Below are 20850 nucleotides of genomic sequence, written 5' to 3'. Positions count from 1 at the left end.
TAATTGAGAGCCTTCTGCGCTATGGCATCTCAGCTTGGTTTGGCAACCTCAGTGTACAGCTGAAAGCCCAGATTACATGGTTAACACAGAGAGCCATGAAAATCATGGGAGTTAAGCAGCATCCCACACTTCAGGCTAGGGCTGCACGATTAATCGGACGATTAGAAAAAAAAAAAAACATCGAAATCGTGCTTAAACGATTTGGCTTAGTGCAATTATGAAATCGCAAAGCTGCGATTATTTTTTTATGCACGGCTTGTCATGAACTATAGCTCATAATGCTAATCCATCTGAAAGCACTGTGAGTTTGAATCGCTTATAATGTGCATTTGAAAAGCAACATGCGTTAAACATCTTTCCAGACATGAGAAGCATTTATTAACATCTTTTACAACAAAAGACATTTAATAACGTTTTTACGCCAAACTCATTTCATAACGACAGTTGAGCGTCCTTTTGTGAGATGATGTGGCCTCTTACACAGAATAAGGCAGTCGTGTGTTTATAAGTCATGTTTAATCAATCAAAATGTTTCAATCTTCTGTTTATTCAGTTACAGCGATAGTATGGGATTTCCTGGAATGACGCGTGTTCTACTTCGGCAGCAGGGCATATTTGCGGTTTCTGTGCGAGAGCGCCCTCTGGCTTTCAGATGGAGAAGCATTTACTACTGATCACAGAGCCGTACAGCTCTGACAAGCTATGCATGAAATAATTGCAGCCTTTGCCAAATCGCGTGCGATAAAATTGCAATAAATCGTGCAGTCCTACTTCAGGCTGTCTTTGCTGAAACTATTATCAGACAAGCCCAAAAATTATTTCAGATCCCACCCATTTCCTTCACCCTGAGTACCAGCATCTTCCCTCGGGACGATGCTTTAGAGTTGCCCAGTGCAGGTTTAACCGCTTTAAGAATTCCTTCGTCCCCCTGTCACCCCCTGTTCATCATTGTCAATACAAGATCTTGATCAAAATGTGATGCACCGAGGTCCATTCATAGATTCAAAGTTTTTGCCTATTAAAATCCAAACAGTGACTTTTTTTTTTTTTTTGGCTAGGCAGTGTATATATATATATATATATATTTCAATCATGACAACTCTTGGAAGATTGTTAGCATGGTAATGGATATGACAATGTTAATGTATTTGGTCTTGGCGGAATAGATCTGCTACGCTGCTGCTGAATTGCTGCTGCTGTAGATTATTGCTGTTGTTGTAGATTATTGCTGCTGCTGCAGAGCAAGTACAGGAACTTGCTACTGCCAATACATAGGCCGATACGCTGCTGCGAGTAAGACATAGTGCTGCTGCACAAAAAAAAGCATATATCAATAACCCCCCAACAAAGCTGGAACGAGAGATGACTATACAGTCAAATGTGGTGCTGCTGGGAGCATGAAAACATACATTAATATGCTTGAATGATCCCCCATCAAAGCAGAAGAAATATTAAATTAATATTGCCCCCAAAACATGCAGATCTATCACCAAGACATATGTACTGCTGCTACTCCAGAGAGCCATGAGACCGCATGTTTGCTATCTGTGTGTGCCTGGGCCTGCTTTGCCAAATGGCTTAACGCTAGTGGAGTATTGCTGTATGTACCCAGTCACTTGACCAGATAGCTTAAAACTAGCGACATAGCTAAAAATGTGTCTGGGCTAGCGAAGCCCAGAGAAATAAACTAGTGGCTTAGCAATGTGAACCTGGATGCCATACCCTAGGTTTGTTTAACTAATGACTTATATGGCCATGTATGCCTGAGCCAATAGCTCAAACTTACCTAGGTAGAAACGCGCACTATACAGGTGCTGGTCATATAATTAGAATATCATCAAAAAGTTGATTTATTTCACTAATTCCATTCAAAAAGTGAAACTTATATATTATATTCATTCATTACACACAGACTGATATATTTCAAATGTTTATTTCTTTTAATTTTGATGATTATAACTGACAACTAAGGAAAATCCCAAATTCAGTATCTCAGAAAATTAGAATATTACTTAAGACCAATACAAAGAAAGGATTTTTAGAAATCTTGGCCAACTGAAAAGTATAAACATGAAAAGTATGAGCATGTACAGCACTCAGCACTCATGTCTTGCATACGTCTGTGCATAGTGGTTCTTGAAGCACTGACTCCAGCTGCAGTCCACTCTTTGTGAATCTCCCCCACATTTTTGAATGGGTTTTGTTTCACAATCCTCTCCAGGGTGCGGTTATCCCTATTGCTTGTACACTTTTTTCTACCACATCTTTTCCTTCCCTTCGCCTCTCTATTAATGTGCTTGGACACAGAGCTCTGTGAACAGCCAGCCTCTTTTGCAATGACCTTTTGTGTCTTGCCCTCCTTGTGCAAGGTGTCAATGGCCGTCTTTTGGACAACTGTCAAGTCAGCAGTCTTCCCCATGATTGTGTAGCCTACAGAACTAGACTGAGAGACCATTTAAAGGCCTTTGCAGGTGTTTTGAGTTAATTAGCTGATTAGAGTGTGGCACCAGGTGTCTTCAATATTGAACCTTTTCACAATATTCTAATTTTCTGAAATACTGAATTTGGGATTTTCCTTAGTTGTCAGTTATAATCATCAAAATTAAAAGAAATAAACATTTGAAATATATCAGTCTGTGTGTAATGAATGAATATAATATACAAGTTTCACTTTTTGAATGGAATTAGTGAAATAAATCAACTTTTTGATGATATTCTAATTATATGACCAGCACCTGTATGTGTCGTTAAACAAGAGATCGCGTTTGCAAGCTGATAGAGATGAAGAAAATAACCCCCAGCAATCACCTGAGCATTTAGTTTAAATTCTTGTCATTGATAGTGTCATTGTCATTATCCTATTACCAATTATCATCAACATAACTGCAGTGAAAATACTTACCTTTAACCTACTAATAAGCTAACAAAAGTATACGGCGATAGCATCAATTCCTGTTCACCCTGTAGTTGTGGTATAATATGCCCAGAAATAATTCTGCCTGAAAATGCAGCTGCTCGCTTTATTTCGTATATTGATAGTTCAATATGTTAATATTGCATATTAGAAAATAATGTTAGCATTGCATAATTAACTCATTAGCCAAAGCTTGACTCGTATCAATATTATCTTAGCAAGACGCTACAGTAACTTTAATCACTGGAACGTCTGCTTGCATGCTACTGATGTTATTATTATTATTATTATTATATGCTACATTACCGTGAATTTACTATACATGCTGCTGAGGTTTATATTATTTGCCAAATAAATATTCGCTACATAACTGTAAGGAAGGGCTATGCATGCATGCTGCTGATAATAATCTCAAACATTATGATCTGATTTTGTATGCTGCTGATAATAATTTGCAAACAATGCAATCTGAATAGCTATGGATGCTACTACTGCACAAAATTAGAATTGCTGTAGGCCCCGTTGAATAGCGAAAATGTAAGCAAAGCCTATTTTACTGTACTCTGTCTACGCCAGGCGCGGGCGGCACATCGCGATGAATCGATAGAACACATAATAGGTGAAGCTATACATTGAACAGGGCATGATGCGAGCAACACGACAAATTTCTATTATGACCTACTTCGAACGCACGTGCTACTTGATACAAAATACAAATGAATCGCACGATCGCTTGTCGTGTTCAGTGTGGACAGCCTCTAGCTGTCATAGCGTGCACTTCAGTGCAGACACTGTGTAACAGTTCACTATCACAACGCTTTTCACTGTACGCTTACACACTACATAGATTGCCACTGCTTCTATTAGTGATATTTACTTCATGCATTAGCCTACTGAATTTGTTGCTTTTAATACAATTTGCAATGTTGCAGTATGATTTTGGTATGCATGCTGCTGCTAATTTTCACAATCTGAATTTGCTAAGTATAGCATTCTGCTGCACAAAGTCAGTGAAGTGTTTTTTTTTCCTTCTCAAATATTGTCTACTTATTGCTGCGGCTGCTAATATTATTTGCAACATTATATAAATAGCTATGCATGCTGCTGCTTGTTAGCAAAAACTTTAACATTAGCCTACCATCTGAATTTGATATGTATGCTGCTGCTGTTGTATTTTCGATAGATGCAATCTGAATTACTGGTGCACTAAAGTACTGCATTTGTGAATCAAATGTTATAAATATCACTTCCGAACCTCGCAGCGTGCGACCAACTGTGTCTTCACATCAGCAGGAACTTTTACAATGAATTACATAGTAGTGTCTCATGTTTCTATGGGAACCGAACTTCTAACGCAGCTGCAGTGATGCAAAGACTTACCCAGCGATTAGCAGTGTTACTTAGAAGGTGGGACTAATTCCGCTATATTGCGCGTAGCAGTTTATCCCATTCATAAGTAAAAGACTGAACTTCTATCTCTATAGTCTAAAGACTACTGCCTTTACAAACACAGAACAGTCACTCAACTCAACTCAACCCGTGGCGATCTCAGAAAGCGCTGCTACATCAATAAGCTGTCAACGCTGCACAATGATCTCCCATTCACGTCTGTTGTTAAGGCAAATACTCCAGCGTTCTGAGAGAGTGATTCTGACTGATATAAACACCTCGGATGGCCACACTCAAGATCAACTACATGTCCGTGATCGGCCACACTGCCCACTGCTGCAAAACGCGTCGCAAAGGAAACAATGATAATATCTAGAGTGCAAGCACAGATATAGTTCGCGTTTGCCAATATATAAATACAGCATCAACTAGGGTGCTCTTGCTTTCGTATGAGAAATACCTGGAAAACTGCCTTGACACACTCTAGGTAAACTGAAATGATGTTATATAATTCCTACGTGATAGGTGACACTAAGATATCCGATTAGCATGAAAAGCTGTTCATCCTGCAGTTATGAAAATAGTTTATGCCCAAATATTTCTCTGCCTGAATGCAGCTGCTCGCGTGCTCGTATGTACAAACCCGATTCCAAAAAAGTTGGGACACTGTACAAATTGTGAATAAAAAAGGAATGCAATAATTTACAAATCTCATAAACTTATATTTTATTCACAATAGAATATAGATAACATATCAAATGTTGAAAGTGAGACATTTTGAAATGTCATGCTAAATATTGGCTCATTTTGGATTTCATGAGAGCTACACATTCCAAAAAAGTTGGGACAGGTAGCAATAAGAGGCCGGAAAAGTTAAATGTACATATAAGGAACAGCTGGAGGACCAATTTGCAACTTACTAGGTCAATTGGCAACATGATTGGGTATAAAAAGAGCCTCTCAGAGTGGCAGTGTCTCTCAGAAGTCAAGATGGGCAGAGGATCACCAAATCCCCCAATGCTGCGGCGAAAAATAGTGGAGCAATATCAGAAAGGAGTTTCTCAGAGAAAAATTGCAAAGAGTTTGAAGTTATCATCATCTACAGTGCATAATATCATCCGAAGATTCAGAGAATCTGGAACAATCTCTGTGCGTAAGGGTCAAGGCCGGAAAACCATACTGGATGCCCGTGATCTCTGGGTGTTTTCTCTGGGCCAAGGCTCATTTAAAATGGACTGTGGCAAAGTGGAAAACTGTTCTGTGGTCAGACGAATCAAAATTTGAAGTTCTTTTTGGAAAACTGGGACACCATGTCATCCGGACTAAAGAGGACAAGGACAACCCAAGTTGTTATCAGCGCTCAGTTCAGAAGCCTGCATCTCTGATGGTATGGGGTTGCATGAGTGCGTGTGGCATAGGCAGCTTACACATCTGGAAAGGCACCATCAATGCTGAAAGGTATATCCAAGTTCTAGAACAACATATGCTCCCATCCAGACGTTGTCTCTTTCAGGGAAGACCTTGCATTTTCCAACATGACAATGCCAGACCACATACTGCATCAATTACAACATCATGGCTGCGTAGAAGAAGGATCCGGGTACTGAAATGTCCAGCCTGCAGTCCAGATCTTTCACCCATAGAAAACATAAAGAGGAAGATGCGACAAAGAAGACCTAAGACAGCTGAGCAACTAGAAGCCTGTATTAGACAAGAATGGGACAACATTCCTATTCCTAAACTTGAGCAACTTGTCTCCTCAGTCCCCAGACGTTTGCAGACTGTTATAAAAAGAAGAGGGGATGCCACACAGTGGTAAACATGGCCTTGTTCCAACTTTTTTGAGATGTGTTGATGCCATGAAATTTAAAATCAACTTATTTTTCCCTTAAAATGATACATTTTCTCAGTTTAAACATTTGATATGTCATCTATGTTGTATTCTGAATAAAATTCAGAATATATTCTGAAATTTGAAACTTCCACATCATTGCATTCCTTCTTTATTCACAATTTGTACAGTGTCAACTTTTTTGGAATCGGGTTTGTAAACAGGTGAATACATTGTTTGCATTTAATCATGCTAATGTCATTGCATGATCGATTCATTAGCCAACACATGACTCTTAACTCATTTAGCAAGACAGTGTCTAACGTTACGTCTGCTAGCGTTCTGTTGCTGTTGATATTGCAATTTGATTTAGTTATACATGCTGCTGCTACAGTACAAAACTAGGATTGCTGTAGCTCCGTTTGATATGCGAATACCAAAGCGAAAGCCTATTTCACTTTGAATATTTCAGGAAAGCTTATTCCTGTATTCTCATGCACTAAAATGGACAGTGATATAGCACAAGAAAAACCGTTCACTTACCTATATGTGTTGAATCCAGAGGAACTCTGAAGCGTGCTGCAAACTGCTATAGTGAATGTAACCAGCCAATTAAATGTGTGAGCAACAAGCTCATTGGCTGCAGATGTGACATGGACTAATCAGCTTATGCCAGTAGTTAACGCTATAATTATCATCAGCTTGCGTTAAGGAACCATCAGCCTGCGCCCTCTAGAGTTTAATGACTATGATATATACACTATGTATATATACACTGCTCAAAAAAATTAAAGGAACACTTTTTAATCAGAGAATAGTATCATGTCAGTTAAACTCCTGGGATATTGATCTGGTCAATTAAGTAGCAGAGAGGGTTGTTAATCAGTTTCAGCTGCTTAGGTGTTAATGAACTTAACAACAGGTGCACTAGATGGGCAACAATGAGATGACTACCAAAACAGGAATGGTTTTACAGGTGGAGGCCACTGAAATTTTTTTCCCTACTCATCTTTTCTGACTGTTTTTCACTAGTTTTGCATTTGGCTAGGGTCAGTGTCACTACTGGTAGCATGAGGCGATACCTGGACCCTACAGAGGTTGCACAGGCAGTCCAACTCCTCCGTGCCATTGCCAGAAGGTTTGCTATGTCTCCCACCACAGTCTCAAGAGCATGGAGGAGATTCAAGGAGACAGGCAGTTACTCTAGGAGAGCTGGACAGGGCCGTAGAAGGTCTTTAACCCATCAGCAGGACCGGTTTCTGCTCCTTTGTGCAAGGAGGAACAGGATGAGCACTGCCAGAGCCCTACAAAATGACCTCCAGCAGGACACTGGTGTGAATGTCTCTGGCCAAACAATCAGAAACAGACTTCATGAGGGTGGCCTGAGGGCCCAACATCCTGGGTTCCTCCTGGTGCAAGACAATGGCCGGCCTCATGTGGCGAGAGTATGCAGGCAGTTCCTGGAGGATAAAGGAATTGGTACCATTGAATGGCCCACACACTCGCCTGACCTAAATCCAATAGAACACGTCTGGGACATTATGTTTCGGTCCATCCGACACCGCCAGGTTGCACCTCAGACTGTCCAGGAGCTCAGTGATGCCCTGGTCCAGATCTGCGAGGAAATACCCTAGGACACCATTTGTCGTCTCATTAGGACCAACGTTGTCAGGCATGCATACAAGCACGTAGGGGCCATACAAACTACTGAGTACCATTTTGAGTTGCTGCAATGAAATTTCAGCAAAATGGACTAGCCTGCTGCATCATTTTTTCACTTTGATTTTTGGGGTGTCTTTGAATTCAGTCATGTGACCCATTCTGTTTACACCACCATGCTGGCAGGCAGGGACAGCCGGGAGCGAATATGAAATGAATGGCACCAGCATCAGTTTCAAGGCAACAGAGTTCACTGCACACTTTAATTAAAAAAAAAACATAGATATGTACATAGCAAAACATAATAGATTAACCATAACAGATCCCTATAATGACCCCGGGGTGCTTTTAACGTGTATCGATAAAGGAACGGATAGCTTTTCTGACCTGCAGTATCCTACACAACTACCTCATTAACTTTCCCTCATCCTACTCCGGAGACTCTTTAAAAGCCTACAAAAACCTGGAGGGGTACAAATGGACACAATCTAATTTTGTGATGAATATTTTCTTTGTTTTGACTTTGGAGTCTGCCGGCTAAAACCTGCTTCGTCGTCATTGGAAGGGTAGAGTCAACTGTGTTGTTAGGCCCTAGCTGTCCTTGTTTGTAGGTAGCCAGCATAGCTATATCACCGTGAGTACAGTAGACATCATAAATGTCATGAAATGGCAGCAGAGACTCTTTTACTTGAAGAAGTTGAAGAGAGCCAAACTCCCCCAGAGGCTCATGATAAATTTTTATAACTGTGCAATCCAAAGTGTGCTGACTTATGGGCTGTTAGTGTGGTTTTCTAGCTGTACTACAGCTGAACTGCAGAGGATCCAGAGGGTGGTGAAAAATGCTGGGAAGATCATCGGGACTGTTCTCCCGGAGATTTCTGCTGTGTACACCTCCCGCTGCCTGCGCAGGACATACAACATCATAAGAGACCGGTCACATCCAGCACACAGTCTGTTCCACCTGCTGCCCTCGGGTAGGAGGTATAGGTCCCTTCAGGCCAGAACCTCCAGAATGGCCAACAGTTTCTATCCCCAGGCAGTTAGACTGCTGAACAAACACTGTCCCCCTCTCCCCCTCTCACTCACCTAATTTGTAGTTATTATGCACCATCTTCCAATAACTGCAATAACTGAAAACTGGACTTTGCATTGCTGCAGCACACTCAACTAAACACATTTTTCTGCTTACTATAGTTTATTTATCCTATATATTACATTCCTTGTCTGTTACATGTTGTATTGTTCTGTTAGCATGCACCATCCTCCAATAACTACAATAACTGGAGATCTGGACTTTGCATTGCTGCAGTACACTTAACTATACAAATTTTTCTGGTTACTAGAGTTGATCTATCTTATGTATTACATTCCTTGTTTGTCACATGTTGTCCGGGTTATATACTGTGCTATTGTAGATCTTTTGCACTTCATGAAATCGATTGATGCTCTAATGTAATCTTGTTGTATTTTTACAACGACAATAAATTTAATTATTATTATTATTATTAAATCTCAACCCGTTTAATCCCAAATTTTTCCCAGACATGAAAATATCCAAATGAGGTGTCATTAGTTGCCACTTGAAATAATCAATAATTATTTTTTGAAATTTTTATGGAAATGTGTGTGAAAAATTTTGTTTTATGTTCAACCACAATTGTGACCGGTGGAATAATGTGTAAAATTATGTTGTACTGAAAATTCTTATATAGCCTATCAGCCCAGTTATTTAACACATTTTAAACTCTTTCATATCATTTTAGGGTTACTATTAACCCTCTGGGGTCTGAGGATTTTCGGGGCCCTGGAGAAGTTTTGACATGCCCTGACATTTGTGCTTTTTTCAGTTGTTCATAAACATATTAATGGAAAAAGTGTCATTACACTGTATTCAGCACAAACTAGGCTACAATAATATGTGAGGAACATGTATGTACATGTTTGTGTTTTTGAAGGAATAACGTTTATGCGTGGTTATTGAAAAAAAACAAAAAACTTAGGTCACTGAAATAAAGCCAAAAAAAAAATTTAAATCTGTGTTCACAAGACTTTTGGGTATTGGAGGTTGTAGACTAGAGCTTTTGCTTCAAAATGATGTAAAAATTATCCTGCCTACTCGTTCATATAAAACAATATATTGATTTAGTTTTTGTAAGACACTTTTTGTCAAGAAACACAGTATGCGTGGAGGCATGAATCATCATGAATAATGAGGTAATTCACACCTAAGAAGACAAAAGAATCGCATAAAAACCTCTAATGACCTGCATAATAATGAGGCCTTTCAGTCAGGTAGGCTCTGAAAAAACCCTCTGTGATCATGCCTCAAGCTCATCATGGTGTATATCAAACATACAGAAAAAACAGCAATACTGTGAAATATTATTACAATTTAAAATAATGGTATTCTATTATATACTTTAAAATATAATGTATTTATGTGATGCAAAGCCTCTGAACATTCATGTTACCTCTGTGGCATTTCATATAGCCTTTTAGCTTAAAAGCATGCACATTTGGAGGAATATTGATGGATTCTCATATGTTTATGTCAATTTTCTATACAGAGGAGTAATATTTATTTAATATTTATTGTCATCACTATGAACGCTGGATACTGTGTTTTCAATTCATACTTGCAGCCGGAGGGCGCTCTGTGCACATTTAGTCCACAAATTAATCTAAAGAAGAACAGGACATTCCAGGAACTAACGGCATGTCTTCCAGAGGTCTCTAACCATGGCTTTAACATACAGATAAACACTTTTCAAGACAATAAATACACGATTGAGACGATGTATACATGTATTGCCTCAGAATTTGCGTCTGAATAACGCTCGCTCCGTGGGCGTGGGCGCATTAATGGATAATGAGCTGAATCACGGACTTCTGACATGTGTCTCTTTTCATACAGATTACATAAACACAGAATTTTTGTTTTCAATTTGACTTACACGATTTAAAACCTGACATTTCAACGTTTCTTTAGACATAAGTCTAATTTTTTTGTGATTAGTATTCACTAAGTTACAGTTCATTTTCTGAGAACTATCAGATTGGACTTGGTTCAGAGGGAGACGACAGATCACGCATCATGTTAGTTTTCTTTATTTTGCAAAAAGCACAACATTTTGTTTTTACTCTGAGTGTACACAAATAAAACAAGATATTCCACAGATTAAAATGGTGCATATCTCTTAATTGTATGTGCAACATTGACAGAGTATTTTGAGTCTCTTTCACACTGGTAAGAAAAAAACCGAGGTGGTATCGCCGGCGTGACCGCCGACCCAAGGGAGTTAAACATAAAAACCCTTATACAACACTTATAGGAATACTGAGATAAAAGACAAAAAAATAAAAAATACAAATACAACCATCTGTTGTTTTGTTGTGTTGGTTAGCACATTTTATTGCAGTGAACCATTTCAGTCGTTTATTGGGATCCTTAGGAATATGATAAAATGATTTCCCCTTTGTTTTCCCCCGCCTGTTCTGTTCTGTATACATAGTGTATATATGCCTCTTAAGAGTCCTCAGGATGGTTTTAAAATCCGGACATATTCAGAGACAGAAGAAGAGAAAATCTGATGATACCACGTACAGACCTTTCCTAAAGCTTTGCGTTCTGTCCACATACAGGCACAAAGCGTGGACGGGACAGAGCAAAGCCAGGGCTGGGTCTGCCTCCTCCAAGGGCAGCACTTGCAGGTTCACTACCTGATCTCTAAAGGGAGTAGTAGGAACCTTGGGCACGTATCCGGGCCAGGGTCTCAAGATAAGGTAAAAGTCAGCCGGACCGAATTCCAGGCACAATTCATCGACCAAAAATGTGTGCAGGTCCCCTACCCTCTTGATAGAGGCCAGTGCAACCAGGAGAATGGTCTTAAGGGACAGAATTTTCAACTCAGCTGATTGCAAAAGCTAAAAGGGTGGCCCCGGAGAGCTGTAAGCACCAGGGACAAATCCCAAGAGGGTACAGAGTGCGGATGAGGAGGATTCAGTGAGGATTCGCTGGGGGAAAAGCATACTTGCAAAGGCCCTAGGGCCAGCTGTGTGTCAGCGCATCCATGCCGAGGGTCCCCTCGGTCAGGGAGTAAAACAACTGGCAATGGGTCGAGTCCGGGGCGGCAAACAGATCTACCTGTGCGGTCCCAAAGTGATGCCATATCAGCTGGACCGCCTGGGGATGGAGTCTCCATTCTCCCGGAAGCGGAGGCTGCACGGTTGAGCACGCCTGGGATGTGAATGGCACGAAGCGACCTCAGATGCTTCTGACTCCATAAAAGGAGATGGCGGCCGAGTTGTGACATGCGACAGGAGCGTAGACCACCCACCAGGGTTGTTGTACGCAACGGTCGCAGTGTTGTTCGTATGGACCAGCACATGCTTGCCTAGTAGCAGCCCCTTGAGGCGGCCAAGCGCAAGACGTACTGCTAACAGCTCGAGGCAATTGACATGCCACTGCAGTTGGGGCCCCGTCCACAGATCTGAGATTGCATGCCCATTGTATGTGGCCCCCCAGCCAGTGGTGGAGGCATCTATGGAGACCACAGCATGCCTGGACACTTGTTCCAGGGGGACTCTTGCCCGCAGGAATGAAGGGTCTGACCACAGTGTGAGGGTATGAAGGCAGCTCGGTGTGATGGCCACACGGAACGCACCAAAGGAAATGACTGGTCGCCCATGAGAGGGACCAGCACGATCCTCTGGAAGCACCACAGGCTGCAATGTATGTGAGAGGTGAGGGGCCCAAGGAGATTGCCTCACCGGGGAAGCCCTGACCGTAATCCTCAGGTTGCCCGGTCTATTTGCTGAAGTAGCACTTCTCTGATGGCCACCAGAGAAAATGCTAGATCAGGGCATAGGGGAGGGGGCTTGGCCTTGAGAACCAAGGTAAGCAAGCCTGGACTTTAACATTGCGATAGTCATGTTCCCACAATGAGAACATGAGCTATCCACAAGCGCTGCTTCAGCATGCTGAACGCTCAAACACGTGATGCGGCGACTGTGACCATCAGCTGGTGTCAGGGAACGACCACATCCAGCAGCGCACAAGCGGAATGACATCTTGAAAAAGACGCAGACACGCTTGTTGCTCTTTTAGAAGGAAATTAAATGCTCTTATAATGTGCTGAAGCACACAGGGGAATGACCGTGGCGCACTCACTGACAAACTGGCCCAAATCGCAACCCTTCACACTCGTCTGGGATTTACTGCAACAATTGCTGTGAGAACAGCAGTTTAGAGCTTGTGAGCTCACGGTCGCTGCTGTAGCGTTGTCACACCAACACATAGAGTTTTCTTGCACTCTAAAAGAAGCTCTTTTAGCAGGCACAAAGGAGATCTTTGCAGGAACAAACACACTGCTTGGCTCCGAAGCAAAAGACAGAGTGCAAGGTCACCCGCTTCCGCAACCAAAACGACATAAAGGTTATAATAGATAAATTAAATGTTCACTATTTTTTTTTAACATGATTCCCAATTATTTAGGCTATATTCACAATTTCTCATTCATTCAGCTCTTTCAAACACTAGAATAAAAGAGCACTAATGCACACAAGCAATACTGCTCTTACGAATATTAACATCTCGGTTATGTATGTAACCTTGGTTTCCTGAGTAGGGAACGAGACACTGCGATAGCCATCGCTATGGGAACACCTTCGGTGAGATGAATGTCTGAAGCCCTTATACCATCACACCATTTTATTGGCCAGTAGCGCTTAGCACCGCCCCGAGAATATGTCACGAATGCTTCATATCAGCATGCTACGCGCTATTTCATCAGATTTCAATGACGAAGGAAGCACTTATCGAAAGGTATGGGAACGGCCGGTATCGCAGTGTCTCATTCCCTACTCAGGGAACCAAGGTTATATACATAACAGAGACGTTTTCTCGACACTGCGATAGCCGTCGCTATGGGAATGATATACCATAATGCCTTCCCATACCTGAGGACAGCTGGAAGACCGAGGAAAGAGTCCGCTCAAGCAGATAAAACTTGGAAGCCAGGAGCAATCCTCACATCCAGACCCAAACTCACAAACAGTTGGTCAGATCTACACCACTGGGCCAAAAGGCCATACATCACTCCCATGGGCAAATACTCAGCAGATATAGCTGCCACATAAACCTATAGAGTGCTAGGGGCTGCCCTCGCTGAAACTACTCTGCATGAGCTCCAGTATTGAACCTGCAGGGCAATGACTGGGTCCAGGCCGCAATGCCTGCACCAAGAGACAAAAGCTTTCAGTTAACAGCATACAGGCACCTCGTAGAGGGGGCCCTAGAGCTAAGAATACATTATTGTGCTCTGCTCAGGGGTCACACCAACAGTTTGTAGCCTCCTTGGTCTGCACCCAAAGGAGGACACACCTCACCATCCAGTACAGGGGCAAGAACATAATCATGTTGACCATATATGACAACTCCTCAAATAGAGTAAGAACCAGCGTTGTAATGACTGAACGTGTGCGGTAGATTTACGTGCCCGTATCGTGCAAGAATCCAAGTCCACGCGTAGAAAATTTTCACTGACTTGGCAGCAACACACACTTATGAAAGTTTAACACACTAACAGAGAGGCAAATAACTTAGAGGCTGCCATAGGAAATTACCCTTAAGAACAAAAACCATTCACACAAATGTTCTGGCTCAACGCAACAGCGGAGCTGGCAAGAACAGAGTAATTAATCATGCAATCACTGTTTGGTAGCATGAAGCATTAAACATTTGTAGTGCACGATAACGTAAGCAGCACATAAATGCAGCCAGTCATGTGAAGCGAGTTTTGGTAGCATAAGCACTGCATCAATCACACAAAGTGAGGATGACCATGGTAAAAGATAGCTGAGCCAGTTATCTTAAACCCAATCACCACTATCATGCAGAGAGAGATAGGGAAAGCCTGTCTGCTTACTCTGTAGCTTGCCATAAGAAATTACTCTTACATGTGAACTCATTCACATAATTGTTCAGCTCAACATTTCCAGTTGGGCTGATGAGAATAGAGTAATAGTCATGCAAAATAGTGTTGGCAGCATGAAGTGCCCAAAAACCATGTTGCACGATAAATGTGTGCAGTGGATCTCCTCAGAGTCCGTACCTAAAGCAGCCACACGAAACAAGAGTTGGAAGCGTAAGGGCCAAATCAGATGCACGTGCCTGGACTATGCAGTGCATGGAATGAACGCGGCGCCAGTTCCGTTTTTTCTGTAAGTTTAACAGGGAAGGTGTAGGACATTCAGCGTAAGCTTTTTGAAGAATACGGAATTCCGGTCTGGCGGAAGCACTTGTGATGCGATCATTTGTGTCTATAAAGCATATACATTTTCATTTTTTTTAAGAAAACGAATGATCGCTTCGCTAGATAAGACAGTTATTCCTCGTCTTGTATTGTTTAAAGCCCTTTGAAGCTGCACTGAAACTGTAATTTTGACCTTCAACCGTCTGGGGCCAATTGAATTCTCAAAAACCTTAATTTCTTTTTCAACTGAATAAAGACATGGGCGTTTTGGATAACATGGGGGTGAGTAAATTATCAGGAAATTTTTAATTAAAAGTTGACTTATCCTTTAAGCTTTGGATATTATTTTTGTTGAAATAAAACGTTGGTTAATATCGACCAAAGACAACGCAGGGAGGCCAGCGGAAGAGAGAGGAGAAGCACCACCGTCATGCCTTTGCAGTACATATGCGTTGCGGGAGAAGCACGCGCTATTGTGCTTTCACATATGCCGTGATTGCAGTGCGCAACTGATCCATGGCTGTTTATCACAAGCACAACATTTACTTATTTTTATTTCAAATCCAAAAGTTGTTACTGAATATGGCTTGTCAGCATTGCAATTCTCTTTGTATACACTATATTTCATAGATGTCACGTTTAAACTCACTACATTGAAACGTTTTATTCAATTTATATATTACGTTGCTCACGCAAGTGGCAAAACATTTAAACAAGCTTTATGTTAAAATCACAAACATTTTAAATTAAAATTTAAAACAGGCGACTATCGTCTTTTCTTTCCTTTTGAATCTTTTTACAAGAAATCTCTCAGGTCATAAAGAACTTTGTTTTTCCACCTTCACAAAGAGCCAAGTGCTATCCATTATGTCTTCTTGTTCACCTAAATGCCAGGTAAAGGTGCCATTTTCCTTGCTTTACCCGAGGCAAAAAGCCATGTGTTGACTATGTAATAAAGACTTTAAATTATATGCATCTATGATGAAATTACTAGTTTTTCACGTCAATACATGTTTATTTTAATGCGAACAGTGCACTATGGTTTTAATTCAGCGTGATGCAGCGCAGCAAAAATAAAACAAAAAACTGTGTGTAAATGATCGCTGCACTGCTGCAGACGTACCGCTCCTGGAACGCACTGCCGGACTGCATCCGTGTGCAGTGTGAACCATGGATCGCGGAACGTACCGAAAGAAGGGGGGGGCCCGAGGGGGAGGGGGAGGGGGGTCGTCGGTGATAGAGGGGCGTGGTTTGCAGAACTTCGCAGATTGGATGAGAAGAGCCACGTTTTAAATAAAAAAAAACTTTTCATAATCCTCCATTATAATGCATTTTAATTGCCCCAAATCATTGTTAATGTAGGCTACATAAAGACTTCGTCTGTATTGTACATTTTACATCCTAGTCTGTAATACTTTTTAATATTATTGCTAATAGTGACCTACTATAAACTGGATGCCAGATACATTATATTTTCTTTTAAGCTTAATTTATGACTGGATAATCTGTATTTTTTTTTAGAGACAGAGATCACGGTTCTCCCATGATTCTGAAAACAAAACAGACAACCAAACAAAATAATGGGTTCTGACAAAATGTTCTTTTAATGTTATAAATGAGTCGATTTATAAATGTCTATAAACGTTATAAATGAGTCTATTAAAAATATTTATTAATTTAAATGAATTATGTAAAAGCCTTTGAAATTAATGAATGAAGACTTGTTTCATTCAGAATTTTTGAACGAATTTCATCATATAGCTAGTTATGTTTCATCAATATACAATCTTTATATCAAGAGTAACATTAGTTTCCAGTAGCAGCTCCTGACTGTAAATAGGTAGGGCAATTAAACAATTTTTGCATGCTTTATATTCTAATCACTGAACACACACAGAACACTTTTGGCAGACGTTGCGTTATTCAGCCTGAGGGTGGCGCTCTAATGTTGATTGACACACACGACACTCGTTGTTTTAAAATATTACAAATTGTTTTAGGCAATACGCTGAGATTATTTAATTAATATTAAGTATTGGCCGGCTAACTGATGGCATACAGAACGGTTATTTTCTATGCCAACTAAACTTCCAAAGCAAATAAAGTCACAGAACCGTTGTGCGACTGACTCGCAGTAGGCACACAGAGTTGTTTCATTCCTGAATGAATAAGTCTTTGAACAACCCATTAATATAGACAATGATTCAGTGACCAATTAATTGGACAGCCTCTTGATTTTATTCCTGAATGAATCAGCGTTTTGAACGAATCGACAAATGAATAAATGACTCCTTCCTTAATACAATGACTTACCGCCACCTACTGGCGATATTACTTTCATAATCCAAGTATCATTTCATTTTGTCATTTCATATTTCTGAATAAAAATGTTGTTTAAAATATTAATCTCATTATATTATACAGTTGTAATTAATGTGTAAATATATTTACTGTAAGTAGCTACATCTGAAAGCATCATGCAGTTGGTTGATAGGCCTACTGATTTAATTGATAACAGCCTATAATGTCATATTATTCAAATTTATTTGACTACATTAAAAAATTTAACATTATAGATAGCATACATATTTAATAAGATTAGGAAAGAAATTATATATTAAGGTTAAAAAAAAATAAAAAAAATAAAAAAAACAACCTGAAAATCATTTGTCCCATATGGGAAAGTTAATTTCTGACACTGGTAGATGGCATTAAATATGAAAACCTTTCATCTTTGGTTTATTGTACAAAGTCTTATTTCAGGGTTTTATTCATATAACTCAAACAAGTTCACCTTAAAATCATTAGCCTATGACAAATTCATATTTCACTAAAGTCAATCACTGAAGCATTCTGTGGGATAACGGCATTATGATATCCATCTGATGTATGAATAAAAATCATAATAGAACTATAATAGATGTGCTGTGAACATTAACTACGGTACGATGTCATTTCTTTTCATATCTGTCATATTATTTCAAGTTCCTCCATTGTCCAAATCTCAGAGTATTGCCTTAAAAAAAGTTATGCCATCTGTGTATGATGACTTAAATTGATACTGGTCTGGGCTTCACTATATCTCTATGCTGTCCCGTGAGTCGCGCAGCGTGCCACACAGATTTTGATAGGTGGTCATTATAATAATAAATAATAAACAGCGATAATAAAACAGGCAGTGTGCCAAAGGTGTTGGCTATTAGATAGTTGTGAGTGCAGGTGCTTAGTAAATTATTATATCTGAGATAAACTAGTATAATGATAATATTTCTGAGATAAACACGCGTAAGTTGCCGAATTTATGGACACACAGAAGAAAGCCTTGTCTATGCTCTGCCTCGATTTGTGTCTCAAGCCATTCGTTAGTCTGGCTGTTTAATGAGAAAGAGATTAAATGTAACTGTTAGTTGCAATAAACGCGTTAAATCCATCGCAGCGAAGCACTATTATTCTGCTGCGCTGAACTGCGGAAGAACTGATGACGGCACCGTTTAATGTTTGGTTGACCAATCAGCGAAAAAGGGGTGTTTCATTCCCGCCCACATGTAGAGATCAAATATTCAAGTTGTTTATTCATTTTCTACCACTGAACGAAAAACGATTTTTTGTTTGAATAAAAATGAAAAACGAAAAAGATGCCATTTTTTCATTTTCCGATTTCAATATTAAATCAAAAAACGAATGACCGAAAGATACACGGACCGTAAAGTTTTTAAAAAATCGAAAAGCCCAAACAACTGTGAAAATAAGCGGGACAGTCTGAAATCTTCCCCAATGGCTCACAATTACAGCGCGCTGCAGTTCCATTTTTCACCACATATTTACATTGGAAAATTGTGGGGTGCTGTAGAGCTAAGGAGGGCTCCTAGACCCCAACACCGACTACCGCTTATCATAATACTTGCCTGCCGGAGACATACGTTAAATTGTAATATCCTGCTCACTTTACGTCTTAAAATAGTCAAGAAAATCCGAAAAATATGTTGCATAATGTTGAACACATTTACAATTTATTAGGCTATTGTTTCAGCTTATATAGATGTTTGAATGAATATTTAGGTGGGGCTTTGCCCCACTTGCCCCCACAGACGAGCCGTGGCTGTTGGTTTCAAAGGTAATTTACTCATTTTGATTGCGAATGCCACAATATTTATGTTTATATGCTGACTATAAACTTTTAGCCCAATATTTCGTATGTTTGCAATAGCAGTCAGCTGCCTGAAAACACTGTGAAGCTGTTTCAAAGATAGCTTAATGAGCGCTGCGTTCTCTGGATCAGCGGCAGCGTGAAAGCAGGTTTAAATTCATATTCCGGCATGATCGTAACTTTAAACGTTTAATAGACTGCGAAATTGTTGTCATTTAGGAATAAGATCTTCTATATCATAATAAAGATTTTCTATATCATATTTGTACCAGACCTCAAAAGTTAACCCCGGTTACCCCCCGGTTCCGCGATCCATGGTGTGAACGCTCTAATCCGTTAATATGGGCACGGGAAAAAATACGCACCGCATACACACTGCAAACAGAGTAGGATTATTTATGAAACAGGCCTTAGTGCAACGTTTGTATACTTTATCCACCTCCAAGGATAGTGGGGGTTGCGAGTCTCTGGCATCGTTATTTTGGGGGTCGTGGGCTGAAAAGTTTGGGAACCCCTGCTCTATAGACCAATTTGGTGCTTGTAAACAGCCATGATGTCTTTTTGTGGACGGAGCATACCTGGTTGCAGAAAACGACATCAGTAGCAGTCTATGGAAGGAACAGAATAAAAGAATAAAAAGTTCATTTTGAGTTTATATCTCACATTTCTTAGAAGGAAAAACAGAATAGTGAGATGTGTCATTTTTCCTCAGAATTGCAAGTTTATATCCCGCAATTCTGACTTTTTTCCCCTCAGAATTGTGAAATAAACTTACAATTGCGAGTTATAAAGTCAGAACTGGGAGATATAAACACGCAAATGCAAGAAAAAAAATTCAGAATTGTGAAATAAAAATATTATAGGCTATGTTTAAATTTAAACATAACTTTAAATTAACTTTAATTAACTTTAAAGTTATCTATGTAAAATGTTATAGGTTTAAATATTATTTCTTGCTGTAACTGCTATGTATGTATGTCGTCTATGAACTGCATATGTGAATATTATGTAGACTTACTGTTTACATCAAATTCCTGCTTTAATAGTAGACTAATCATTGCAGCTTTCATCAGTCCAGTCTGTGACTTGCAACATAAACATCTCCGTTTAGCTTCAAAGGGCGTCTTCAACGACGATATTCTATAAAAAATGAAGACTATATTTTTTGCATTCCGATTCCGACATCCAGAGGCACAACAAAACATTTTTCTCTTTTTCTCTGGATTTTGCACATTTTCCTCCACTTGCTACCGCTATTTTTCTGCAACCACTATGCGCGCGCAGCTGCAAGTGACTTAACTGTGATGTCTGCTCCAAATGGGTCTATAGCATAGCACATTGGCTACAACTAGTGATGGTCGAATTCGAAACACTGCTTCATGAAGCTCCGAAGCTTTATGAATCTTTTGTTTCGAATCAGTGATTCAGAGCGTGTATCAAACTACCAAGGTCACGTGATTTCAGTAAACGAGGCTTCATTACGTCATCATTGTTTCGAAACGTTTCAAAACAGTTCAATTTCAATGGTTCACCTGTAGAGGGCGATGATAAAGTGAACCCAGATTCATTGAGAACAATTGAACAAGTGTCTATGGGCTTTACCCCATTGCCATGCACAGACCTTTTGAGGGGCATGTGCTGAAACTGAAAAAGGGCA

At 40.1% G+C, this 20850-nt stretch overlaps 1 protein-coding gene across 17 annotated transcripts in view; it reads right to left on the bottom strand.

Annotated features, from left to right (window-relative positions):
• The window catches only part of dusp22a (dual specificity phosphatase 22a), a 103722-nt gene that overhangs the window by 73878 nt on the left and 8994 nt on the right, over positions 1 to 20850 (bottom strand). For 2 of the 17 annotated variants that reach the window (XR_007926261.1, XR_007926265.1), the window contains exons 2-3: positions 20212 to 20333; positions 19772 to 19801 (exon numbers count right to left, since the gene is read on the bottom strand). The exons of the other annotated variants lie outside the window; for them this stretch is intronic. The gene's annotated coding sequence lies outside the window, so the exon portion shown is untranslated. The remainder of the gene's footprint in view (positions 1 to 19771; positions 19802 to 20211; positions 20334 to 20850) is intronic. 17 annotated transcript variants of the gene reach the window in all.

The sequence above is a fragment of the Ctenopharyngodon idella genome, chromosome 18 (genome assembly GCF_019924925.1).
Source record: "Ctenopharyngodon idella isolate HZGC_01 chromosome 18, HZGC01, whole genome shotgun sequence".
Lineage (NCBI taxonomy): Eukaryota > Metazoa > Chordata > Actinopteri > Cypriniformes > Xenocyprididae > Ctenopharyngodon > Ctenopharyngodon idella.
The sequence above is the reverse complement of the archived record's forward strand: the minus strand, read 5'-3'. Positions and strand labels throughout refer to the sequence as shown.